The following is a 27,926-nucleotide window of genomic DNA, read 5'->3' as shown; positions in this document are numbered from 1 at the left end:
CTGATCCGTCCAGGGGGAGGCTCTAGATGCTACCTGCATTTCCAGCCCAACCCCTGCCTTTCTGCGGCAGCCCGCACTACAAGAGACTCGGGGAAGACACTCGGAGGGCTCCTAGGAGATCCCAGGCGCCGCAAACAAAGGACTGAACCTCTCCACACTCAGAATTCCAGAACGCGGCCGAGTGGGTGGGGGAGATTTGGGGCCGCCTTCCACGCAGCTGCCTGGTGTCACAGGTGTACCCTGGCAGGGGGATATCCGCTATTTACCTGATCTATCCAGGTGGAGGCAGTAGATACTACCTGCATTTCCAGCCCAACCCCTGCCTTTCCCCGGCAGCCCGCACTGGAGACACTCAGGGAAGACACGCGGTGGGCTCCTAGGAGGTCCCAGGCGCTGCAGACAGAGGATGGAACCTCGCCACACTCAGAATTCCGGAACGCAGCCGAGTGGGTGGAGGAGGTTTGGGGCCGCCCCCCACGCAGCTACCTGTTGTCACAGGTGTTCCCTGGCAGGAGGAATTCCGCTAATTACCTGATCTGTTTAGGGGTAGGCACTAGATGCTACCTGCATTTCCAGCCCAACCCACGCAGTTCCACGGCAGCACGCACTAGGAGACACTCGGGGAAGACACGCGGAGGGCTCCTAGGGGATCCCAGGCGCTGCAGACAGAGGACTGATCCTAGCCACACTCAGAATGCCGGAACGCCTCCGAGAGGTTTGGGGCCGCCCTCCACGCAGCTGCATGATTTCACAGGTGTTCCCTTGCAGGAGGAATTCCGCCAATTACCTGATGTGTGCAGGGGGAGGCACTAGATGCTACCTGCATTTCCAGCACAACCACCGCCTTTCCCCGGCAACCCGCACTAAGAGACACTCGGTTAAGATACTCGGAGGGCTCCTAGGAGATCCCAGGTTCTGTAGACCGAGGACGGAACCTCGCCACACTCAGAATTCCGGAACGCGTCCGAGTGGGTTGGCGAGGTTTGGGGCCGCCCTCCACGCAGCTGCCTGGATTCACTGGTGTTCCCTGGCAGGGGGAAGTCCGCTAATTACATGATCTGTGCAGGAGGAGGCAATAGATGCCTCAAGCATTTCCAGCCCAACCCCCGCATTTCCCCGGGCGCCCGCACTAGGAGACACTCGGGGAAGACACGCGGAGGGCTCCTTAGAGATCCCAGTCGCTGCAAACATAGGACGGAACCTCGCCACACTCAGAATTCCGGACGCGGCCGAGTGGGTGGGGGAGGTTTGGGGCCGCCCTCCACGCAGCTGCCTGGGGTCACTGGTGTTCCCTGGCTGGGGGAAGTCCGCTAATTACCTGATCTGTCCAGGGGGAGGCACTAGATGCTACCTGCATTTCCAGGCCAACCCCCAACTTTGGCCGGTGTCCAGCACTAAGAGACACTCGGAGAAGACACGCGGAGGGCTCCTAGGTCATCCCAGGCGCTGCAGACAGAGGACGGAACCTCGCCACACTCAGAATTCCGGAAAATGGCCGAGTGGGTGGGGGAGCTTTGGGGCCGCCCTCCACGCAGCTGCCTGGTGTCACAGGTGTTCCCTGGCAGGGGGAAGTCAACTAATTACCTGATGTCTGCAGGTGGAGGCAATAGATGCTACCGGCATTTCCAGCCCAACCCCCGCCTTTCCCTGGCAGCCTGCACTTGGAGACACTCGGGGAAGACAAGAGTAGTGCTATTAGGAGATCCCAGGCCCCGCAAACTGTGGACTGAACCTCCCCACAATGAGAATTCCAGAACGCGCCGAGTGGGTGGGAGAGGTTTGGGGCCACCCTCCACGCAGCTGCCTGGTGTCACAGGTGTTCCCTGGCAGGGGGAAGTCAGCTAATTACCTGATCTGTGCAGGTGGAGGCACTAGATGCTACCTGCGTTTCCAGCACAACCCACGTCTTTCTCCGGCAGTCCGCATATAAGTCACTCGGGGAAGACACGCGGAGGGCTCCCAGTAGATCCCAGGTGCTGCAGACTGGGGATTGAACCTCGCCACACTCAAAATTCCAGAACGTGGCCGAGTGGGTGTGGTATGTTTTGGGCCGCACTCCACGCAGCTGCCTGGTGTCACAAGTGTTCCCTGGCTGGGGGAATTCCGCTAATTACCTGATCCGTCCAGGGGGAGGCTCTAGATGCTACCTGCATTTCCAGCCCAACCCCTGCCTTTCTGCGGCAGCCCGCACTACAAGAGACTCGGGGAAGACACTCGGAGGGCTCCTAGGAGATCCCAGGCGCCGCAAACAAAGGACTGAACCTCTCCACACTCAGAATTCCAGAACGCGGCCGAGTGGGTGGGGGAGATTTGGGGCCGCCTTCCACGCAGCTGCCTGGTGTCACAGGTGTACCCTGGCAGGGGGATATCCGCTATTTACCTGATCTATCCAGGTGGAGGCAGTAGATACTACCTGCATTTCCAGCCCAACCCCTGCCTTTCCCCGGCAGCCCGCACTGGAGACACTCAGGGAAGACACGCGGTGGGCTCCTAGGAGGTCCCAGGCGCTGCAGACAGAGGATGGAACCTCGCCACACTCAGAATTCCGGAACGCAGCCGAGTGGGTGGAGGAGGTTTGGGGCCGCCCCCCACGCAGCTACCTGTTGTCACAGGTGTTCCCTGGCAGGAGGAATTCCGCTAATTACCTGATCTGTTTAGGGGTAGGCACTAGATGCTACCTGCATTTCCAGCCCAACCCACGCAGTTCCACGGCAGCACGCACTAGGAGACACTCGGGGAAGACACGCGGAGGGCTCCTAGGGGATCCCAGGCGCTGCAGACAGAGGACTGATCCTAGCCACACTCAGAATGCCGGAACGCCTCCGAGAGGTTTGGGGCCGCCCTCCACGCAGCTGCATGATTTCACAGGTGTTCCCTTGCAGGAGGAATTCCGCCAATTACCTGATGTGTGCAGGGGGAGGCACTAGATGCTACCTGCATTTCCAGCACAACCACCGCCTTTCCCCGGCAACCCGCACTAAGAGACACTCGGTTAAGATACTCGGAGGGCTCCTAGGAGATCCCAGGTTCTGTAGACCGAGGACGGAACCTCGCCACACTCAGAATTCCGGAACGCGTCCGAGTGGGTTGGCGAGGTTTGGGGCCGCCCTCCACGCAGCTGCCTGGATTCACTGGTGTTCCCTGGCAGGGGGAAGTCCGCTAATTACATGATCTGTGCAGGAGGAGGCAATAGATGCCTCAAGCATTTCCAGCCCAACCCCCGCATTTCCCCGGGCGCCCGCACTAGGAGACACTCGGGGAAGACACGCGGAGGGCTCCTTAGAGATCCCAGTCGCTGCAAACATAGGACGGAACCTCGCCACACTCAGAATTCCGGACGCGGCCGAGTGGGTGGGGGAGGTTTGGGGCCGCCCTCCACGCAGCTGCCTGGGGTCACTGGTGTTCCCTGGCTGGGGGAAGTCCGCTAATTACCTGATCTGTCCAGGGGGAGGCACTAGATGCTACCTGCATTTCCAGGCCAACCCCCAACTTTGGCCGGTGTCCAGCACTAAGAGACACTCGGAGAAGACACGCGGAGGGCTCCTAGGTCATCCCAGGCGCTGCAGACAGAGGACGGAACCTCGCCACACTCAGAATTCCGGAAAATGGCCGAGTGGGTGGGGGAGCTTTGGGGCCGCCCTCCACGCAGCTGCCTGGTGTCACAGGTGTTCCCTGGCAGGGGGAAGTCAACTAATTACCTGATGTCTGCAGGTGGAGGCAATAGATGCTACCGGCATTTCCAGCCCAACCCCCGCCTTTCCCTGGCAGCCTGCACTTGGAGACACTCGGGGAAGACAAGAGTAGTGCTATTAGGAGATCCCAGGCCCCGCAAACTGTGGACTGAACCTCCCCACAATGAGAATTCCAGAACGCGCCGAGTGGGTGGGAGAGGTTTGGGGCCACCCTCCACGCAGCTGCCTGGTGTCACAGGTGTTCCCTGGCAGGGGGAAGTCAGCTAATTACCTGATCTGTGCAGGTGGAGGCACTAGATGCTACCTGCGTTTCCAGCACAACCCACGTCTTTCTCCGGCAGTCCGCATATAAGTCACTCGGGGAAGACACGCGGAGGGCTCCCAGTAGATCCCAGGTGCTGCAGACTGGGGATTGAACCTCGCCACACTCAAAATTCCAGAACGTGGCCGAGTGGGTGTGGTATGTTTTGGGCCGCACTCCACGCAGCTGCCTGGTGTCACAAGTGTTCCCTGGCTGGGGGAATTCCGCTAATTACCTGATCCGTCCAGGGGGAGGCTCTAGATGCTACCTGCATTTCCAGCCCAACCCCTGCCTTTCTGCGGCAGCCCGCACTACAAGAGACTCGGGGAAGACACTCGGAGGGCTCCTAGGAGATCCCAGGCGCCGCAAACAAAGGACTGAACCTCTCCACACTCAGAATTCCAGAACGCGGCCGAGTGGGTGGGGGAGATTTGGGGCCGCCTTCCACGCAGCTGCCTGGTGTCACAGGTGTACCCTGGCAGGGGGATATCCGCTATTTACCTGATCTATCCAGGTGGAGGCAGTAGATACTACCTGCATTTCCAGCCCAACCCCTGCCTTTCCCCGGCAGCCCGCACTGGAGACACTCAGGGAAGACACGCGGTGGGCTCCTAGGAGGTCCCAGGCGCTGCAGACAGAGGATGGAACCTCGCCACACTCAGAATTCCGGAACGCAGCCGAGTGGGTGGAGGAGGTTTGGGGCCGCCCCCCACGCAGCTACCTGTTGTCACAGGTGTTCCCTGGCAGGAGGAATTCCGCTAATTACCTGATCTGTTTAGGGGTAGGCACTAGATGCTACCTGCATTTCCAGCCCAACCCACGCAGTTCCACGGCAGCACGCACTAGGAGACACTCGGGGAAGACACGCGGAGGGCTCCTAGGGGATCCCAGGCGCTGCAGACAGAGGACTGATCCTAGCCACACTCAGAATGCCGGAACGCCTCCGAGAGGTTTGGGGCCGCCCTCCACGCAGCTGCATGATTTCACAGGTGTTCCCTTGCAGGAGGAATTCCGCCAATTACCTGATGTGTGCAGGGGGAGGCACTAGATGCTACCTGCATTTCCAGCACAACCACCGCCTTTCCCCGGCAACCCGCACTAAGAGACACTCGGTTAAGATACTCGGAGGGCTCCTAGGAGATCCCAGGTTCTGTAGACCGAGGACGGAACCTCGCCACACTCAGAATTCCGGAACGCGTCCGAGTGGGTTGGCGAGGTTTGGGGCCGCCCTCCACGCAGCTGCCTGGATTCACTGGTGTTCCCTGGCAGGGGGAAGTCCGCTAATTACATGATCTGTGCAGGAGGAGGCAATAGATGCCTCAAGCATTTCCAGCCCAACCCCCGCATTTCCCCGGGCGCCCGCACTAGGAGACACTCGGGGAAGACACGCGGAGGGCTCCTTAGAGATCCCAGTCGCTGCAGACATAGGACGGAACCTCGCCACACTCAGAATTCCGGACGCGGCCGAGTGGGTGGGGGAGGTTTGGGGCCGCCCTCCACGCAGCTGCCTGGGGTCACTGGTGTTCCCTGGCTGGGGGAAGTCCGCTAATTACCTGATCTGTCCAGGGGGAGGCACTAGATTCTACCTGCATTTCCAGGCCAACCCCCGCCTTTCCCTGGGAGCCCGCACTAGGAGACACTCGGGGAAGAAACGCGGAGGGATCCTAGGAGATCCCAAGCACTGCAGACAGAGGATGGAACCTCGCCACACTCAGAATTCCGGAAAGTGGCCGAGTGGGTGGGGGAGGTTTGGGGCCGCCATCCTCGCAGATGCCTGGTGTCACAGGTGTTCCCTGGCTGGGGGAATTTCGCTAATTACCTGATGTGTGCAGGGGGAGGCACTAGATGCTACCTGCATTTCCAGCCCAACCCCCGCTTTTCCCTGGCATATTGCACTTGGAGACACTCTGGGAAGACAAGAGTAGTGCTCGTAGGAGATCCCAGGCCCCGCAAACTGAGGACTGAACCTCCCCACAATGAGAATTCCAGAACGAGACGAGTGGTGGGGGAGGTTTGGGGCCGCCCTCCATGCTGCTGCATGGTGTCACAGGTGTTCCCTGGCAAGGGGAATTCCGCTAAATACCTGATCTGTGCAGGGGGAGGCACTAGATTCTACCTGCATTTCCAGCCCAACCCCTGCCTTTCCCCGGGAGCACGCACTAAAATACACTCAGAGAAGACACGCGGAGGGTTCCAAGGAGAACCCAGGCGCTGCAGACAGAGGACGGATCCTCGCCACACTCAGAATTCCGGATCGGCCGTGTTGATTGGGGAGGTTTGTTGCCGCCCCCCACGCAGCTGCCTGGTTTCACAGGTGTTCACTGGCAGGAGGAAGTCCGCTAATTCCCTGATCTGTGCAGGGGGAGGCACTAGATGCTACCTGCATTTCCAGCCCAACCCCCGCCTTTCCCCGGCAGCCCGCACTTGGAGACACTCGGGGAAGACACGGGGAGAGCTCCTAGGAGATCTCAGGCGCTGCAGACTGAGGTCGGAACCTCGCCACACTCAGAATTCCGGAACGCGGCCGAGTGGGTGGGGGAGGTTTGGGGCTGCACTCCACGCAGCTTCCTGGTGTCACAGGTGTTCCCTTGTAGGCAGAAGTCCGCTAATTATCTGATCTGTGCAGGGGGAGGTACTAAATGCTACCAGCATTTCCAGCCCAACCCACGTATTTTACCGGCAGCCCGCACTAAGGGACACTCGGACAAGACAAGCGTAGGGCTCCTAGGAGATCCCAGGCGCTGCAGAGGACGGAACCTCGCCACACTCAGAATTCCGGAACGCGGCCGAGTGGGTGGGGGAGGTTTGTTGCCGCCCACCACGCAGCTGCATGGTGTCACAAGTGTTCACTGGCAGGAGGAAGTCTGCTAATTACCTGATCTGTGCAGGGGGAGGCACTAGAAGCTACCTGCATTTCCAGCCCAACCCCCGCCTTTCCCTGATAACCCGCACTAGGAGACACTCGGGGAAGACACGCGGAGGGCTCCTAGGAGATCCCAGGCGTTGCAGACAGAGGACCGAACCTCGCCACACTCAGAATTCCTTAACGTGGCCGAGTGGGTGGGGAAGATTTGGGGCCGCCCTCCACGCAGCTGCCTGGTGTCACAGATATTCCCTGGCTGGGGGAAGTCTGCTAATTACCTGATCCGTCCAGGCGGAGGCACTAGATGCTACCTGCATTTCCAGCCCATCCCCCGCCTTTCCCTGGCAGCCCGCACTAAAAAACAGTCGGGGAAGACATGCTCAGTGCTCCTAGGAGATCCCAGGCGCTGCAAACAGAGGACTGAACCTCCCCACACTCAGAATTCCAGAACGCGGCCGAGTGGGTGGGGGAGGTTTGGGGCCGCCCTCCACGCAGCTTCCTGGTGTCACAGGTGTTCCCTTTTAGGGGGAAGTCCGCTAATTACCTGATCTATGCAGGGGGAGGCACTAGATGCTACCTGCATTTCCAGCCCAACCTCCGTCTTTCCCCGGCAGCCCTCAATAAGAGACACTCGGAGAAGTCACGCGGATGGCTCCTAGGAGATCCCAGGCGCTGCAGACTGAGGACGGAACTTCGCCACACTCAGAATTCTGGAACGCGGCCGAGTGGGTTGGTGAGGTTTGGGGCCGCCCCCCACGCAGTTGCCTGAAGTCACAGTTGATCCCTGGCAGGGGGAATACCGCTAATTACCTCATCTGTCCAGTGGGAGGCACTAGATGCTACCAGCTTTCCAGCACAACCCCCGTCTTTTTCCGGCAGCCCGCATATATGTCACACGGGGAAGACACGCGTAGGGCTCCCAGGAGATCCCGGGTGCTGCAGATAGGGGATTGATCCTCGCCACACTCAGAATTCCAGAACGTGGCCGAGTGGGTGGGGTATGTTTGGGGCCGCACTCCACGCAGCTTCCTGGTGTCACAGGTGTTCCCTGGGAGGAGGAAGTCCGCTAATTACCTGATCTGTCCATGGGGACGCACTAGATGCTACCTGCATTTTCCAGCCCAAACCCCGCGTTTCCCCGGCAGCCCGCACTTGGAGATACTTGGGGAAGGCACGGGGAGGGCTCCTAGGAGATCCAAGGCGCTGCAGACGGAGGACGGAACCTCGCCACACTCAGAATTCCGGAACGCGTCCGAGTGGGTGGGGGAGATATGGGGCCGCCTTCCACGCATCTTCCTGGTGTCACAGGTGTTCCCTTGTAGGGGGAAGTCCGCTAATTACCTGATCTGTGCAGGGGTAGGCACTAGATGCTACCTGCATATCCAGACCAACCCCTGCATTTCCCCGGCAGCCCGCAGTACGAGACACTCGGGGAAGACACGCGGAGTGCTCCTAGGAGATCCCAGGCACCGCAAACAGAGGAATGAACCTCCCCACCCTCAGAAATCCAGAACGCGGCCGAGTGGGTGGGGGAGGTTTGGGGCCGCCCTCCACGCAGCTGCGTGGTGTAACAGGTGTTCCCTGGCAGGGGGAATTCCGCTAAATACCTCATCTGTCCAGGGGGAGGCACTAGATGCTACCTGCGTTTCCAGCACAACCCCCGTCTTTCCCCGGCAGCCCGCATAATAGTCAATCGGGGAAGACACGCTGAGGGCTCCTAGAAGATCCCAGGCGCTGCAGACAGGGGATGGAACCTGGCCATACTCAGAATTCCAGAACGTGGCCGAGTGGGTGGGGGAGGTTTGGGACTGCCCTCCAAGAAGCTGCCTGGTTTCACAGCTGTTCCCTGGCTGGGGGAATTCCGCTAATTACCTGATCCATCCAGGGGGAGGCACTAGATTCTACCTGCATTTCCAGCCCAACCCCCGACTTTCCCCGGCAGCCCGCACTAGGATACACTCGGGGAAGACACGTGGAGGGCTCCTAGGAGACACCGACCCTGCAGACAGAGGATGGAACCTCGCAACACTCAGAATTCCGGAACGCGGCCGAGTGGTTTGGGGAAGTTTGGGGCAACCCACCACGCAGCTTCCTGGTGTCACAGGTGTTCCCTGGCAGGAGGAAGTCCGCTAATTACCTGTTCTGTGCAGGGGGAGGCACTAGATCCTTCCTGCCTTTCCAGCCCAACCCCCGCATTTCCCCTGCAGCCTGCAATAGGAGACACTCGGGGAAGAAACGCAGAGGGCTCCTAGGAGATCCCAGTCGCTGCAGACAGAGGACGGAACCTCGCCACAGTCAAAATTCCAGAACGTGGCCGAGTGGGTTGGGGTAGTTTGGGGCCGCCCTCCATGAAGCTGCAAGGTGTCACAGGTTTTCCCTGGCAGGGGGAAATCCGCTAATTACCTGATCTGTTCCGGGGGAGGCAATAGATGCTACCGGCATTTCCAGCCCAACCCCCGCTTTCCCCGGCAGCCCACACTATGAGACACTGGGGGAAGACAAGCGGAGTGCTCCTAGGAGATCCCAGGCCCCGCAAACAGAGGACTGAACCTCCCCACAATGAGAATTCCAGAACGCGCCGAGTGGGTGGGGGAGGTTTAGGGCCGCCATCCACGCAGCTGCCTGGTGTCACAGGTGTTCCCTGGCAGGGGGATGTCCGCTAAATACCTGATCTGTGCAGGGGGTGACACTAGATGCTACCTGCATTTCCAGCCCAACCCCCGCCTTTCCCAGGTAGCCTTCACTAGGAGACAGTTTGGGAAGACACGCGGAGGGCTCCCAGGAGATCCCAGGCGCCGCAGACAGAGGACTGAATCTCCCCACACTCAGAAATCCAGAACGCGGCCGAGTGTGTGGGGTATGTTTGGGGCCGCACTCCACGCAGCTGCCTGGTGTCACAGGTGTTCCCTGGCTGGGGGAATTCCACTAATTACCTGATCCGTTCAGGGGGAGGCTCTAGATGCTACCTGCTTTTCCAGCCCAACCCCTGCCTTTCCCCGGGAGACCGCACTACGAGACAATCAGGGAAGACACGCGGAGTGCTCCTAGGAGATCCCAGGTGCCGAAAACAGAGGACTGAATCTCCCCACACTCAGAAATCCAGAACGCGGCCGAGTGGGTGGGGGAGGTTTGGGGCCGCCCTCCAAATATTTGCGTGGTGTAACAGGTGTTCCCTGGCAGGGGGAATTCCGCTAATTACCTCATCTGTCCAGGGGGAGGCACTAGATGCTACCTGCGTTTCCAGCACAATCCCCGTCTTTCCCCGGCAGCCCGCATAATAGTCAATCGGGGAAGACACGCTGAATGCTCCTAGAATATCCCAGGCCCTGCACAAAGGGGATGGAACCTGGCCACCCTCAGAATTCCAGAACGTGACCGAGTGGGTGGGGGAGGTTTGGGACTGCCCTCCACGCAGCTGCCTGGTGTCACAGGTGTTCCCTGACTGGGGGAATTCCGCTAATTACCTGATCCGTCCAGGGGGAGGCACTAGATGCTACCTGCGTTTCCAGGCCAACCTCCGCCTTTCCCCGGCAGCCCACAATAGGATACACTCGGGGAATGCACGTGGAGGGCTCCTAGGAGACACCGGCCCAGCAGACAGAGGATGGAACCTTGCAACACTCAGAATTCCAGAACGCGGCCGAGTGGTTTGGGGAGGTTTGGGGCCGCCCACCACGCAGCTTCCTGGTGTCACAGGTGTTCCCTGGCAGGAGGAAGTCCGCTAATTACCTGATCTGTCCATGGGGACGCACTAGATGCTACCTGCATTTCCAGCCCAACCCCCGCGTTTCCCCGGCAGCCCGCACTTGGAGACACTTGGGGAAGGCACGGGGAGTGCTCCTAGGTGATCCAAGGCGCTGCAGACAGAGGACGGAACCTCGCCACACTCAGAATTCCGGAACGCGGCCGAGTGGGTGGTGCAGGTATGGGGCCGCCCTCCACGCAGCTTCCTGGTGTCACAGGTGTTTCCTTGAAGGGGGAAATCCGCTAATTACCTGATCTGTGCAGGGGGAGGCACTAGATGCTACCTGCATTTCCAGCCCAACTCCTGCATTTCCCCGGCAGCCCGCAGTACGACACACTCGGTGAAGACACGCGGAGTGCTCCTAGGAAATCCCTGGCACCGCAAACAGAGGACTGAACCTCCCACAATGAGAATTCCAGAACGTGCCGAGTGGGTGGGGGAGGTTTGGGGCCGACCTCCACGCAGCTGCGTGGTGTAACAGGTGTTCCCTTGCAGGGGGAATTCCGCTAATTACCTCATCTGTCCTGGGGGAGGCACTAGATGCTACCTGAGTTTCCAGCACAACCCCCGACTTTCCCCGGCAGCCCGCATAATAGTCAATCTGGGAAGACACGCTGAGGGCTCCTAGAAGATCCCAGGCGCTGCAGACAGGGGATGGAACCTGGCCATACTCAGAATTCCAGAACTTGGCCGAGTGGGTGGGGGAGTTTTGGGACTGCCCTCCACGCAGGTGCCTGGTTTCACAGGTGTTCCCTGGCTGGGGGAATTCCGCTAATTACCTGATCCGTCCAGGGGGAGGCACTAGATGCTACCTGCATTTCTAGCCCAACCCCCGCCTTTCGCCGGCAGCCCGCACTAGGATACACTCCGGGAAGACACGTGGAAGGCTCCTAGGAGACACCGGCCCTGCAGAGAGAGGATGGAACCTCGCAACACTCAGAATTCCGGAACGCGGCCGAGTGGTTTGGGGAAGTTTGGGGCCGCCCACCACGCAGCTTCCTGGTGTCACAGGTGTTCCCTGGCAGGAGGAAGTCCGCTAATTACCTGTTCTGTGCAGGGGGACGCACTAGATGCTTCCTGCCTTTCCAGCCCAACCCCAGCATTTCCCCTGCAGCCCGCAATAAGAGACACTCGGGGAAGAAACGCGGAGGGCTCCTAGGAGATCCCAGTCACTGCAGACAGATGACGGAACCTTGCAACAGCCAGAAATCCAGAACACGGCGGAGTGGGCTGGGGTGTTTTGGGGCCGCCCACCATGAAGCTGCAAGGTGTCACATGTTTTCCCTTGCAGGGGGAAATCCGCTAATTACCTGATCTGTGCAGGGGGAGGCAATAGATGCTACCGGCATTTCCAGCCCAACCCCCGTTTTCCCCAGCAGCCCACACTATGAGACACTGGGGGAAGACAAGCGGAGTGCTCCTAGGAGATCCCAGGCCCCGCAAACAGAGGACTGAACCTCCCCACAATGAGAATTCCAGAACGTGCCGAGTGGGTGGGGGAGGTTTGGGGTCGCCATCCAAGCAGCTGTATGGGGTCACAGGTGTTCCCTTGCAGGGTAATTCAGCTAATTATCTGATCAGTGCAGGGGGAGGCACTAGATGCTACCTGCATTTCCAGCCAAACCCCCGCCTTTCTCCGACAGCCCGCACTACGAGAAACTCAGGGAAGACACGCGGATGGCTCCTAGGAGATCCCAGGCGCTGCAGACAAAGGACGGAACCTCGCCACACTCAGAATTCCGGAACGCGACCGAGTGTGCGGGGGATGTATGGGGCCGCCCTCCACGCAGCTTCCTGGTGTCACAGGTGTTCCCTTGTAGCGGAAAGTCCGCTAATTACCTGATCTTTGCAGGGGGAGGCACTAGATGCTACCTGCATTTCCAGCCCAACCCCCGTATTTCCCTGGCAACCCGCACTAAGAGACACTCGGAGAAGACACGCGGATGGCTCCTAGGAGATCCCAGGCGCTGCAGACAGAGGACGGAACCTCGCCACACTCACAATTCCGGAAAGCGGCCGAGTGGGTTGGTGAGGTTTGAGGCCGCTCTCCACTCAGCTGCCTGGTGTCACAGGTGATCCCTTGCAGGGGGAATTCCGCTAATTACCTCATCTGTCCAGGGGGAGGCACTAGATGCTACCTGCGTTTCCAGCATAAACCCCGTCTTTCTCCGGCAGCCCTCATATAAGTCACTCGGGGAAGACACGCCGAGGGCTCCTCGGAGATCCCAGGCGCTGCATATTCGGGATGGAACCTCGCCACATCAGAATTCCAGAACGTGGCCTAGTGGGTGAGGTATGTTTTGGGCCGCACTCCACGCAGTTGCCTGGTGTCACAGGTGTTCCCTGGCTGGGTGAATTCCGCTAATTACCTGATCCATCCAGGGGGAGGCACTAGATGCTACCTTCATTTCCAGCCGAACCCCCGCCTTTACCCGGCAGCCCGCACTACGAGACACTCGGGGAAGGCACGCGGAGTTCTCCTAGGAGATCCAAGGTGCCGCAAACCGAGGACTGAACCTACCCACACTCAGAAACCCAGAACGCGTCCGAGTGGGTGGGGGAGGCTTGTTGCCGCCCTCCACGCAGCTGCGTGGTGTAACAGGTGTTCCCTGGCAGGGGGAATTCCGCTAATTACCTCATCTGTTCACGGGGAGGCACTAGATGCTACCTGAGTTTCAGCACATCCCCCACCTTTCCCTGGCAGTCCGCATAATAATCAATCCGGGAAGACAGGTGGAGGGCTCCTAGGAGATCCCAGGCGCTGCAGACAGAGGACGGAACCTCGCCAAAATCAGAATTCCGGAACGCGGCCGAGTAGTTGTGGGAGGTTTGGGGCCACTATTCCACGCACCTTCCTGGTGTCACAGGTGTTCCCTTGTAGGGGGAATTCCGCTAATTACCTGATAAGTGCAGAGGGAGGCACTAGATGCTACCTGCATTTCCAGCCCATCCCCCATCTTTCCCCGGCAGCCCGCACTAAGAGACACTCGGAGAAGACACGCGGATGGCTCTTAGGAGATCCAAGGCGCTGCAGACAGAGGACGGAACCTCGCCACACTCAGAATTCCGGAACGCGGCCGAGTGGGTGGGGGAGGTATGGGGCCAACATCCACGCAGCTTCCTGGGGTCACAGGTGTTTCCTTTTAGGGGGAATTCCGCTAATTACCTGATCTGTGCAGGGGGAGGCACTAGATGCTAACTGAATTTCCACTACAACCCCTGCTTTTCCCCGGCAGCCCGCACTACGAGACACTCAGGGAAGACACGCGGAGTGCTCCTAGGAGATCCAAGGCGCCGCAAACAGAGGACTGAACCTCCCCACACTCAGAAATCCAGAACGAGGCTGAGTGGGTTGGGGAGGTTTGGGGCCGCCCTCCACGCAGCTGCGTGATGTAACAGGTGTTCCTTGGCAGGGGGAATTCCGCTAATTACCTCAACTGTCCAGGGGGAGGCACTAGATGCTGCCTGCGTTTCCACCAGAACCCCCGACTTTCCCCGGCAACCCGCATAATAGTCAATCGGGGAATACACGCTGAGGGCTCCTAGAAGATCCCAGGCGCTGCAGACAGCGGAAGGAACCTGGCCATACTCAGAATTACAGAACGTGGCCGAGTGGGTGGGGAAGGTTTGGGAGTGCCTTCCACGCAGCTGCCTGGTGTCACAGGTGTTCCCTGGCTGGTGGAATTCCGCTAATTACCTGATCCGTCCAGTGGGAGGCCCTAGATGCTACCTGCATTTTCAGCACAACCCCCGACTTTCCCCGGCAGCTCGCACTAGGATACACTCGGGGAAGACATGTGGAGGGCTCCTAGGAGACTCAGGCCATGCAGACAGAGGAAGTAACTTCGCAACACTCAGAATTCCGGAACGCGGCCAAGTGGTTTGGGGAGGTTTGGGACCGCCCACCAGGCAGCTTCCTGGTGTCACAGGTGTTCCCTGGAAGGAGGAAGTCCGCTAATTACCTGTTCTGTGCAGGGGGAGGCACTAGATGCTTCCTGCATTTCCAGCCCAACCCCCGCATTTCCCCTGCAGCCCGCACTAGGAGACACTCGGGGAAGAAACGCGGAGGGCTCCTAGGAGATCCCAGTCGCTGCAGACAGAGGACGGAACCTCGCCACAAAGAGAATTCCAGAACGCGCCGACTGGGTGGGGGAGGTTTGGGGCCGCCATCCATGCAGATGTATGGTGTCACAGTTGTTCCCTGGCAGGGGGAATTCAGCTAATTACCTGATCTGTGCAGGGGGAGGCACTAGATGCTACCTGCATTTCCAGCCCAACCCCCGCATTTCCCCGGCAGCCCGCACTGGGAGAAACTAGGGAAAGGCACGGGGAAGACTCCTAGGAGATCAACGGCGCTGCAGACAGAGGACGGAACCTCGCCACACTCAGAATTCCGGAAAGCGGCCGAGTGGGTTGGTGAGTTTTGGGGCCGCCGTCCTCTCAGCTGCCTGGTGTCACAGGTGATCCCTGGCAGGGGGAATTCCGCTAATTACCTCATCTGTCCAGGGGGAGGCACTAGATACTACCTGCGTTTCCAGCACAAACCCCGTCTTTCTCCGGCAGTCCGCATATAAGTCACTCGGGGAAGACTCGCCGTGGGCTCCTCGGAGATCAGAGGCGCTGCAGAATGGGGATGGAACTTCGCCACATCAGAATTCCAGAACGCGGCCGAGTGGGTTGGGGAGGTTTGGGGCCACCCTCCACGCAGCTGCCTGGTATCACATGTGTTCCCTGGCAGGGGGATTTCCGCTAATTTCCTGATCTGTGCAGGGGGCGGCACTAGATGCTACCTGCATTTCCAGCCCAGCCCCCGCCTTTCCCCAGCAGCCCGCACTAGGAGGCATTCCGGGAAGACACGCGGATGGCTCCTCGGAGATCCCAGGCACTGCAGACAGAGGACGGAACCTCGCCACACTCCGAATTCCTGAACGCGGCCGAGTGGGTGGGGGAGGTATGGGGCCGCACTCCACGCAGCTTCCTGGTGTCACAGGTGTTCCTTGTAGGGGGAATTCCGCTAATTACCTGATCTGTGCAGGGGGAGGAACTAGATGCTACCTGCATTTCCAGCACAACCCCCGCATTTCCCAGGCAGCCCGCAGTACGAGACACTCGGGGAAGACACTATTAGGGCTCCTAGGACATCCCAGGCGCTGCAGACAGAGGATGGAACCTCGCCACACTCAGAATTCCGGAACGCGTCCGAGTGGGTTGGGGAGGTCTGTGGCAGCCCACCATGCAGCTGCCTGGTGTCACAGGTGTTCACTGGCAGGAGGAAGTCCGCTACTTACCTGATATATGCAGGGGGAGGCACTAGATGCTACCTGCATTTCCAGCCCAACCCCAGACTTTCCCCGGCAGCCCGCACTAGGATACACTCAGGGAAGACACGTGGAGGGCTCCTAGGAGACCCCGGCCCTGCAGACAGAGGATGGATCCTCGCAATCCTCAGAATTCCAGAACGCGGCCGAGTGGTTTAGGGAGGTTTGTGGCCGCCCACCACGCAGCTTCCTGGTGTCACAGGTGTTCCCTTGTAGGGGGAAGTCCGCTAATTACCTGATCTGTGCAGGGGGAGGCACTAGATGCTACCTGCATTTCCACCACAACCCCTGCATTTACCCGGCAGCCCGCACTACAAGACACTCAGGGAAGACACGCGGAGTGCTCCTAGTAGATCCCAGGCGCCAAAAACAGAGGACTGAACCTCCCCACACTCAGAAATCCAGAACGAGGCTGAGTGGGTGTGGGAGGTTTGGGGCCGCCCTCCACGCACCTGCGTGGTGAAACAGGTGTTTCTTTGCAGGGGGAATTCCGCTAATTACCTCATCTGTCCACGGGGAGGCACTAGATGCTACCTGCGTTTCCAGCACAACCCCCGACTTTCCCGGCAGCCCGCATAATAGTCAATCGGGGAAGACACGCTGAGGGCTCCTAGAAGATCCCAGGCGCTGCAGACAGAGGACGGAATTTCGCCACACTCAGAATTCCGGAACGCGGCCGAGTGGGATGGTGATGTTTGGGCCGCCCCCCCACGCAGCTGCCTGATGTCACATGTGATCCCTTGCAGGGGGAATTCCGCTAATTACATCATCTGTCCAGGGGGAGGCACTAGATGCTACCTGCTTTCCAGCACAACCCCAGTCTTTCTCCGGCAGCCCGCATATAAGTCACTCGGGGAAGACACGCGGAGGGCTCCCAGGAGATCCCGGGTGCTGCAGACTGGGGATTGAACCTCGCCACACTGAGAATACCAGAACGTGGCCGAGTGGGTGGGGTATGTTTGGGGCCGCACCCCACGCAGCTGCCTGGTGTCACAGGTATTCCCTGGCTGGGGGAATTCCGCTAATTACCTGATCCGTCCAGGGGTAGGCTCTAGATGCTACCTGCTTTTCCAGCCCAACCCCTGCCATTCCCCGCGAGCCCGCACTACGAGACACTCGGGGAAGACACGCGGAGTGCTCCTTGGAGATCCCAGGCGCCGCAAACAGAGGACTGAACCTCCCCACACTCAGAAATCCAGAACGCGGCCGAGTGGGTGGGGGAGTTTTGGGGCCGCCCTCCACGCATCTGCGTGGTGTAACAGGTGTTCCCTGGCAGGGGGAATTCCGCTAATTACCTCATCTGTCCAGGGGGAGGCACTAGATGCTACCTGCGTTTCCAGCAAAATCCCCGTCTTTCCCGGCAGCCTGCATAATAGTCAATCGGGGAAGACACGCTGAGGGCTCCTAGAATATCAAAGGCACTGCAGAAAGGGGATGGAACCTGGCCACACTCAGAATTCCAGAACGTGGCCGAGTGGGTTGGCGAGGTTTGGGACTGACCTCCACGCAGCTGCCTGGTGTCACAGGTGTTCCCTGGCTGGGGGAATTCCGCTAATTACCTGATCCGTCCAGGGGGAGGCACTAGATGCTAGCTGCATTTCCAGCCCAACCCCCGCTTTTCCCAGGCAGCCTGCACTAGGAGAAACTTGGGGAAGACACGCGGATGGCTCCTAGGAGATCCCAGGCACTGCAGACAGGGGACGGAACCTCGCCACACTCAGAATTCCGGAACGCGGCCGAGTGGATTGGTGAGGTTTGGGGCCGCCATCCACGCAGCTGTATGTTGTCACAGGTTTTCCCTGGCAGGAGGAATTCCGCTAATTACCTGATCTGTGCAGGGAGAGGCACTAGATGCTACCTGCATTTCCAGCCCAACCCCCGCAATTCCCAGGCAGCCCGCACTACGAGAAACTCGGGGAAGACACTCTTAGGGCTCCTAGTATATCCCAGGCGCTGCAGACAGAGGATGGATCCTCGCCACACTCAGAATTCCGGAACACGTCCAAGTGGGTTGGGGAGGTTTGGGGCCGCCCTCCACGCAGCTGCCTGGTGTCACAGGTGTTCAATGGCAGGAGGAAATCTGCTACTTACCTGATCTGTGCAGGGGGAGGCACTAGATGCTACCTGCATTTCCAGCCCAACCCCCGCCTTTCCCCAGCAGCCCGCACTAGGAGACACTCCGGGAAGACACGCGGAGGCCTCCTCGGTGATCCCAGGCGCTGCAGACAGAGGACGGAACCTCGCCACACTTAGAATTCCGGAACGCGCCCGAGTGGGTGGGGGCGGTTTGGGGCCGCCCACCACGCACTTGCCTGGTGTCACAGGTGTTCCCTGGCAGGGGAAAGTCCGCTAATTTCCTGATCTGTCCAGGGGGATGCACTAGATGCTACCTGCATTTCCAGCCCAACCCCCACCTTTCCCCGGCAGCCCGCACTTGGAGACACTTGGGGAATGCCCGGGGAGGGCTCCAAGGAGATCCAAGGCACTGCAGACAGAGAACGGAACCTCGCCACACTCAGAATTCCGGAACGCGGCCGAGTGGGTGGGGGAGTTATGGGGCCGCCCTCCCCGCAGCTTCCTGGTGTCACAGGTGTTCCCTTGTAGGGGGAAGTCCGCTAATTACCTGATCTGTGCAGGGGGAGGCATTAGATGCTACCTGCATTTCCAGCCCAACCCCCGCATTTCCCAGGGAGCCCGCAGTACGAGACACTCGAGGAAGACACTATTAGGGCTCCTAGGACATCCCAGGCGCTGCTGACAGAGGATGGATCCTCGCCACACTCAGAATTCCGGAACGCGGCCGAGTGGGTTGGGGAGGTTTGGGGCCGCCCACCATGCAGCTGCCTGTTGTCACAGGTGTTCACTGGCAGGAGGAAGTCCGCTAATTACCTGATCTGTGCAGGGGGAGGCACTAGATGCTACCTGCAATTCCAGCCTAACCCCCGCCTTTCCCCAGCAGCCCGCACTAGGAGACACTCCGGGAAGACACGCGGAAGCCTCCTCAGAGATCCCAGGCGCTGCAGACAGAAGACGGAACCTCGCCACAGTCAGAATTCCAGAAAGCGTCCGAGTGGGTTGGGGTGGTTTGGGGCCGCCCTCCATGCAGCTGCCTGGTGTCACAGGTGTTCCCTGGGAGGAAGAAGTCCGCTAATTACCTGATTCGTCCAGGGGGATGCACTAGATGCTACCTGCATTTCCAGCCCAACCCCCGCCTTTCCCTGGCAGCCCGCACTAGGATACACTCGGGGAAGACAAGCGGAATGCTCTTAGGAGATCCCAGGCTCCGCAAACAGAGGACTGAACCTCCCCACAAAGAAAATTCCAGAACGCGCCGAGTAGGTGGGGAAGGTTTGGGGCCGCACTCCACGCAACTTCCTGGTGTCACAGGTGTTCCCTGGCAGGGGGAAGTTCGCTAATTACCTGTTCCGTCCAGGGGTGGCACTAGATGCTACCTGCATTTCCAGGCCAACCCCCGCCTTTCCCCGACAGCCCGCACTGGGAGACACTTGGGGAAGGCACGGGGGGGGCTCCTAGGAGATCCAAGGCGCTGCAGACAGAGGACGGAACCTCGCCACACTCAGAATTCCGGAAGGCGGCCGAGTGGGTGGGGGAGTTATGGGGCCGCACTCCACTCAGCTGCGTGGTGTCACAGGTGATCCCTGGCAGGGGGAATTCCGCTAATTACCTGATCTGTGCAGGGGGAGGCACTAGATGCTACCTGGGTTTCCAGCACAAACCCTGTCTTTCTCCGGCAGCCCGCATATAAGTCACTCGGGGAAGACACGCGGAGGGCTCCTCGGAGATCCCAGGCGCTGCAGATTGGGGATGGAACCTCGCCACATCAGAATTCAAGAACGTGGCCGAGTGGGTGGGGTATTTTTGGGGCCGCAATCCACGCAGTTGCCTGGTGTCACAGGTGTTCCCTGGCTGGGTGAATTCCGCTAATAACCTGATGCGTCCAGGGGGTGGCACTAGATGCTACCTGCATTTCCAGCCGAAACCCCACCTTTACCCGGCAGCCCGCACTACGAGACACTCGGGGAAGACACGCGGAGTTCTCCTAGGAGATCCCAGGCGCCGCAAACAGAGGACTGATCTTCCCCACACTCAGAAATCCAGAACGCGGCCGAGTGGGTGGGGGAGGTTTGGGGCCGCATCCACGCAGCTGCCTGGTGTCTCAGGTGTTCCCTGGCAAGGGAATTCCGCTAAATACCTCACCTGTCCACTGGGAGGCACTAGATGCTACCTGAGTTTCAGAACATCCCCGCTTTTCCCTGGCAGCCCACACTATGAGACACTGGGGGAAGACAGGCGGAGGGCTCCTAGGAGATCCCAGGTGCTGCAGACCGGGGACGGAACTTCGCCACACTCAGAATTCCAGAACGCGCTCGAGTGGGTGGGGGAGTTTTGGGGCCGCCCTACATGCAGCTGCATGGTGTCACAGGTGTTCCCTGGCAGGGGGAATTCCGCTAATTACCTGATCTGTGCAGGGGAGGCACTAGATGCTACCTTCATTTCCAGCCCAAACCCCGCCTTTCCCCGGCAGCCCGCACTACGAGAAACTCGGGGAAGACACTTGGAGGGCTCCTAGTAGATCCCAGGAGCTGCAGAGAGATTACGGAACCTCGCCACACTCAGAATTCCGGAACGCCTCCGAGTGGGTTGGGGAGGTTTGGGGCCGCCCACCACGCAGCTGCCTGGTGTCACAGGTGTTCCCTGGCTGGAGGAAGTCCGCTAATTACATGATGTGTGCAGGGGGAAGCACGAGATGCTACCTGCATTTCCAGCCTAACCCCCGTATTTCCCCGGCAGCCCGCACTAAGGGACACTCGGAGAAGACACGCGGATGACTCCTAGGAGATCCCAGGCGCTGCAGACAGAGGACGGAACCTCGCCACACTCAGAATTCCGAAACGCGGCAGAGTGGGTTGGGGAGGTTTGGGGCCGCCCTCCATGCAGCTGCCTGTTGTCACAGGTGTTCACTGGCAGGAGGAAGTCCGCTACTTACCTGATCTGTCCAGGGGGAGGCACTAGATGCTTCCTGCATTTCCAGCACAACCCCCGATTTTCCCCTGCAGCCCGCACTAGGAGACACTTGGGGAAGAAACGCGGAGGGCTCCTAGGAGACCCCGGCCCTGCAGACAGAGGATGGAACCTAGCAACACTCAGAATTCCGGAACGCGGCCGAGTGGGTGGGGGAGGTATGGGGCCGCCCTCCACGCAGTTTCCTGGTGTCACAGGTGTTCCCTTGTAGCGGGAAGTCCGCTAATTACCTGATCTGTGCAGGGGGAGGCACTAGATGCTACCTGCATTTCCAGCCCAACCCCCGTCTTTCCCCGGCAGCCCGCACTAAGGGACACTCGGAGAAGACACGCGGATGACTCCTAGAAGATGCCAGGCGCTGCAGACAGAGGACGGAACCTCGCCACACTCAGAATTCCAGAAAGCGGCCGAGTGGGTTGGTGAGATTTGGGGCCACACTCCACTCAGCTGCGTGGTGTCACAGGTGATCCATGGCAGGGGGAATTCCGCTAATTACCTCATCTGTCCAGGGGGAGGCACTAGATGCTACCTGCGTTTCCAGCACAAACCCTGTCTTTCTCCGGCAGCCCGCATATAAGTCACTCGGGGAAGACACGCGGAGGGCTCCTCGGAGATCCCAGGCGCTGCAGATTGGGGAAGGAACCTCGTCATATCAGAATTCCAGAACGTGGCCGAGTGGGTGGGGTATGTTTGGGGCCGCACACAACGCAGTTGCCTGGTGTCACAGGTGTTCCCTGGCTGGGTGAATTCCGCTAATTACCTGATCCGTCCAGGGGGAATCACTAGATGCTATCTGCATTTCCAGCCGAAACCCCACCTTTACCCGGCAGCCCGCACTACGAGACACTCGGGGAAGACACGCGGAGTTCTCCTAGGAGATCCCAGGCGCCGCAAACAGAGGACTGATCTTCCCCACACTCAGAAATCCAGAACGCGGCCGAGTGGGTGGGGGAGGTTTGGGGCCGCATCCACGCAGCTGCCTGGTGTCTCAGGTGTTCCCTGGCAAGGGAATTCCGCTAAATACCTCACCTGTCCACTGGGAGGCACTAGATGCTACCTGAGTTTCAGAACATCCCCCGCCTTTCCCTGGCAGCCCACAGTATGAGACACTGGGGGAAGACAGGCGGAGGGCTCCTAGGAGATCCCAGGCGCTGCAGACCGGGGACGGAACTTCGCCACACTCAGAATTCCAGAACGCGGCCGAGTGGGTGGGGGAGATTTGGGGCCGCCCTACATGCAGCTGCATGGTGTCACATGTGTTCCCTGGCAGGGGGATGTACGCTAATTACCTGATCTGTGCAGGGGGAGGCACTAGATGCTACCTGCATTTCCAGCCCAACCCCCGCATTTCCCCGGCAGCCCGCACTGGGAGAAACTAGGGAAAGGCACGGGGAAGACTCCTAGGAGATCAACGGCGCTGCAGACAGAGGACGGAACCTCGCCACACTCAGAATTCCGGAAAGCGGCCGAGTGGGTTGGTGAGTTTTGGGGCCGCCGTCCTCTCAGCTGCCTGGTGTCACAGGTGATCCCTGGCAGGGGGAATTCCGCTAATTACCTCATCTGTCCAGGGGGAGGCACTAGATACTACCTGCGTTTCCAGCACAAACCCCGTCTTTCTCCGGCAGTCCGCATATAAGTCACTCGGGGAAGACTCGCCGTGGGCTCCTCGGAGATCAGAGGCGCTGCAGAATGGGGATGGAACTTCGCCACATCAGAATTCCAGAACGCGGCCGAGTGGGTTGGGGAGGTTTGGGGCCACCCTCCACGCAGCTGCCTGGTATCACATGTGTTCCCTGGCAGGGGGATTTCCGCTAATTTCCTGATCTGTGCAGGGGGCGGCACTAGATGCTACCTGCATTTCCAGCCCAGCCCCCGCCTTTCCCCAGCAGCCCGCACTAGGAGGCATTCCGGGAAGACACGCGGATGGCTCCTCGGAGATCCCAGGCACTGCAGACAGAGGACGGAACCTCGCCACACTCCGAATTCCTGAACGCGGCCGAGTGGGTGGGGGAGGTATGGGGCCGCACTCCACGCAGCTTCCTGGTGTCACAGGTGTTCCTTGTAGGGGGAATTCCGCTAATTACCTGATCTGTGCAGGGGGAGGAACTAGATGCTACCTGCATTTCCAGCACAACCCCCGCATTTCCCAGGCAGCCCGCAGTACGAGACACTCGGGGAAGACACTATTAGGGCTCCTAGGACATCCCAGGCGCTGCAGACAGAGGATGGAACCTCGCCACACTCAGAATTCCGGAACGCGTCCGAGTGGGTTGGGGAGGTCTGTGGCAGCCCACCATGCAGCTGCCTGGTGTCACAGGTGTTCACTGGCAGGAGGAAGTCCGCTACTTACCTGATATATGCAGGGGGAGGCACTAGATGCTACCTGCATTTCCAGCCCAACCCCAGACTTTCCCCGGCAGCCCGCACTAGGATACACTCAGGGAAGACACGTGGAGGGCTCCTAGGAGACCCCGGCCCTGCAGACAGAGGATGGATCCTCGCAATCCTCAGAATTCCAGAACGCGGCCGAGTGGTTTAGGGAGGTTTGTGGCCGCCCACCACGCAGCTTCCTGGTGTCACAGGTGTTCCCTTGTAGGGGGAAGTCCGCTAATTACCTGATCTGTGCAGGGGGAGGCACTAGATGCTACCTGCATTTCCACCACAACCCCTGCATTTACCCGGCAGCCCGCACTACAAGACACTCAGGGAAGACACGCGGAGTGCTCCTAGTAGATCCCAGGCGCCAAAAACAGAGGACTGAACCTCCCCACACTCAGAAATCCAGAACGAGGCTGAGTGGGTGTGGGAGGTTTGGGGCCGCCCTCCACGCACCTGCGTGGTGAAACAGGTGTTTTCTTTGCAGGGGGAATTCCGCTAATTACCTCATCTGTCCACGGGGAGGCACTAGATGCTACCTGCGTTTCCAGCACAACCCCCGACTTTCCCGGCAGCCCGCATAATAGTCAATCGGGGAAGACACGCTGAGGGCTCCTAGAAGATCCCAGGCGCTGCAGACAGAGGACGGAATTTCGCCACACTCAGAATTCCGGAACGCGGCCGAGTGGGATGGTGATGTTTGGGCCGCCCCCCCACGCAGCTGCCTGATGTCACATGTGATCCCTTGCAGGGGGAATTCCGCTAATTACATCATCTGTCCAGGGGGAGGCACTAGATGCTACCTGCTTTCCAGCACAACCCCAGTCTTTCTCCGGCAGCCCGCATATAAGTCACTCGGGGAAGACACGCGGAGGGCTCCCAGGAGATCCCGGGTGCTGCAGACTGGGGATTGAACCTCGCCACACTGAGAATACCAGAACGTGGCCGAGTGGGTGGGGTATGTTTGGGGCCGCACCCCACGCAGCTGCCTGGTGTCACAGGTATTCCCTGGCTGGGGGAATTCCGCTAATTACCTGATCCGTCCAGGGGTAGGCTCTAGATGCTACCTGCTTTTCCAGCCCAACCCCTGCCATTCCCCGCGAGCCCGCACTACGAGACACTCGGGGAAGACACGCGGAGTGCTCCTTGGAGATCCCAGGCGCCGCAAACAGAGGACTGAACCTCCCCACACTCAGAAATCCAGAACGCGGCCGAGTGGGTGGGGGAGTTTTGGGGCCGCCCTCCACGCATCTGCGTGGTGTAACAGGTGTTCCCTGGCAGGGGGAATTCCGCTAATTACCTCATCTGTCCAGGGGGAGGCACTAGATGCTACCTGCGTTTCCAGCAAAATCCCCGTCTTTCCCGGCAGCCTGCATAATAGTCAATCGGGGAAGACACGCTGAGGGCTCCTAGAATATCAAAGGCACTGCAGAAAGGGGATGGAACCTGGCCACACTCAGAATTCCAGAACGTGGCCGAGTGGGTTGGCGAGGTTTGGGACTGACCTCCACGCAGCTGCCTGGTGTCACAGGTGTTCCCTGGCTGGGGGAATTCCGCTAATTACCTGATCCGTCCAGGGGGAGGCACTAGATGCTAGCTGCATTTCCAGCCCAACCCCCGCTTTTCCCAGGCAGCCTGCACTAGGAGAAAACTTGGGGAAGACACGCGGATGGCTCCTAGGAGATCCCAGGCACTGCAGACAGGGGACGGAACCTCGCCACACTCAGAATTCCGGAACGCGGCCGAGTGGATTGGTGAGGTTTGGGGCCGCCATCCACGCAGCTGTATGTTGTCACAGGTTTTCCCTGGCAGGAGGAATTCCGCTAATTACCTGATCTGTGCAGGGAGAGGCACTAGATGCTACCTGCATTTCCAGCCCAACCCCCGCAATTCCCAGGCAGCCCGCACTACGAGAAACTCGGGGAAGACACTCTTAGGGCTCCTAGTATATCCCAGGCGCTGCAGACAGAGGATGGATCCTCGCCACACTCAGAATTCCGGAACACGTCCAAGTGGGTTGGGGAGGTTTGGGGCCGCCCTCCACGCAGCTGCCTGGTGTCACAGGTGTTCAATGGCAGGAGGAAATCTGCTACTTACCTGATCTGTGCAGGGGGAGGCACTAGATGCTACCTGCATTTCCAGCCCAACCCCCGCCTTTCCCCAGCAGCCCGCACTAGGAGACACTCCGGGAAGACACGCGGAGGCCTCCTCGGTGATCCCAGGCGCTGCAGACAGAGGACGGAACCTCGCCACACTTAGAATTCCGGAACGCGCCCGAGTGGGTGGGGGCGGTTTGGGGCCGCCCACCACGCACTTGCCTGGTGTCACAGGTGTTCCCTGGCAGGGGAAAGTCCGCTAATTTCCTGATCTGTCCAGGGGGATGCACTAGATGCTACCTGCATTTCCAGCCCAACCCCCACCTTTTCCCCGGCAGCCCGCACTTGGAGACACTTGGGGAATGCCCGGGGAGGGCTCCAAGGAGATCCAAGGCACTGCAGACAGAGAAACGGAACCTCGCCACACTCAGAATTCCGGAACGCGGCCGAGTGGGTGGGGGAGTTATGGGGCCGCCCTCCCCGCAGCTTCCTGGTGTCACAGGTGTTCCCTTGTAGGGGGAAGTCCGCTAATTACCTGATCTGTGCAGGGGGAGGCATTAGATGCTACCTGCATTTCCAGCCCAACCCCCGCATTTCCCAGGGAGCCCGCAGTACGAGACACTCGAGGAAGACACTATTAGGGGCTCCTAGGACATCCCAGGCGCTGCTGACAGAGGATGGATCCTCGCCACACTCAGAATTCCGGAACGCGGCCGAGTGGGTTGGGGAGGTTTGGGGCCGCCCACCATGCAGCTGCCTGTTGTCACAGGTGTTCACTGGCAGGAGGAAGTCCGCTAATTACCTGATCTGTGCAGGGGGAGGCACTAGATGCTACCTGCAATTCCAGCCTAACCCCCGCCTTTCCCCAGCAGCCCGCACTAGGAGACACTCCGGGAAGACACGCGGAAGCCTCCTCAGAGATCCCAGGCGCTGCAGACAGAAGACGGAACCTCGCCACAGTCAGAATTCCAGAAAGCGTCCGAGTGGGTTGGGGTGGTTTGGGGCCGCCCTCCATGCAGCTGCCTGGTGTCACAGGTGTTCCCTGGGAGGAAGAAGTCCGCTAATTACCTGATTCGTCCAGGGGGATGCACTAGATGCTACCTGCATTTCCAGCCCAACCCCCGCCTTTCCCTGGCAGCCCGCACTAGGATACACTCGGGGAAGACAAGCGGAATGCTCTTAGGAGATCCCAGGCTCCGCAAACAGAGGACTGAACCTCCCCACAAAGAAAATTCCAGAACGCGCCGAGTAGGTGGGGAAGGTTTGGGGCCGCACTCCACGCAACTTCCTGGTGTCACAGGTGTTCCCTGGCAGGGGGAAGTTCGCTAATTACCTGTTCCGTCCAGGGGTGGCACTAGATGCTACCTGCATTTCCAGGCCAACCCCCGCCTTTCCCCGACAGCCCGCACTGGGAGACACTTGGGGAAGGCACGGGGGGGGCTCCTAGGAGATCCAAGGCGCTGCAGACAGAGGACGGAACCTCGCCACACTCAGAATTCCGGAAGGCGGCCGAGTGGGTGGGGGAGTTATGGGGCCGCACTCCACTCAGCTGCGTGGTGTCACAGGTGATCCCTGGCAGGGGGAATTCCGCTAATTACCTGATCTGTGCAGGGGGAGGCACTAGATGCTACCTGGGTTTCCAGCACAAACCCTGTCTTTCTCCGGCAGCCCGCATATAAGTCACTCGGGGAAGACACGCGGAGGGCTCCTCGGAGATCCCAGGCGCTGCAGATTGGGGATGGAACCTCGCCACATCAGAATTCAAGAACGTGGCCGAGTGGGTGGGGTATTTTTGGGGCCGCAATCCACGCAGTTGCCTGGTGTCACAGGTGTTCCCTGGCTGGGTGAATTCCGCTAATAACCTGATGCGTCCAGGGGGTGGCACTTAGATGCTACCTGCATTTCCAGCCGAAAACCCCACCTTTACCCGGCAGCCCGCACTACGAGACACTCGGGGAAGACACGCGGAGTTCTCCTAGGAGATCCCAGGCGCCGCAAACAGAGGACTGATCTTCCCCACACTCAGAAAATCCAGAACGCGGGCCGAGTGGGTGGGGGAGGTTTGGGGCCGCATCCACGCAGCTGCCTGGTGTCCTCAGGTGTTCCCTGGCAAGGGAATTCCGCTAAATACCTCACCTGTCCACTGGGAGGCACTAGATGCTACCTGAGTTTCAGAACATCCCCGCTTTTCCCTGGCAGCCCCACACTATGAGACACTGGGGGAAGACAGGCGGAGGGGCTCCTAGGAGATCCCAGGTGCTGCAGACCGGGGACGGAACTTCGCCACACTCAGAATTCCAGAACGCGCTCGAGTGGGTGGGGGAGTTTTGGGGCCGCCCTACATGCAGCTGCATGGTGTCACAAGGTGTTCCCTGGCAGGGGGAATTCCGCTAATTACCTGATCTGTGCAGGGAGGCACTAGATGCTACCTTCATTTCCAGCCCAAACCCCGCCTTTCCCCGGCAGCCCGCACTACGAGAAACTCGGGGAAG

The sequence above is a fragment of the Camelus ferus genome, chromosome 8 (assembly GCF_009834535.1).
Source record: "Camelus ferus isolate YT-003-E chromosome 8, BCGSAC_Cfer_1.0, whole genome shotgun sequence".
Taxonomy (NCBI): domain Eukaryota; kingdom Metazoa; phylum Chordata; class Mammalia; order Artiodactyla; family Camelidae; genus Camelus; species Camelus ferus.
Note: the sequence above shows the minus strand (reverse complement) of the source record.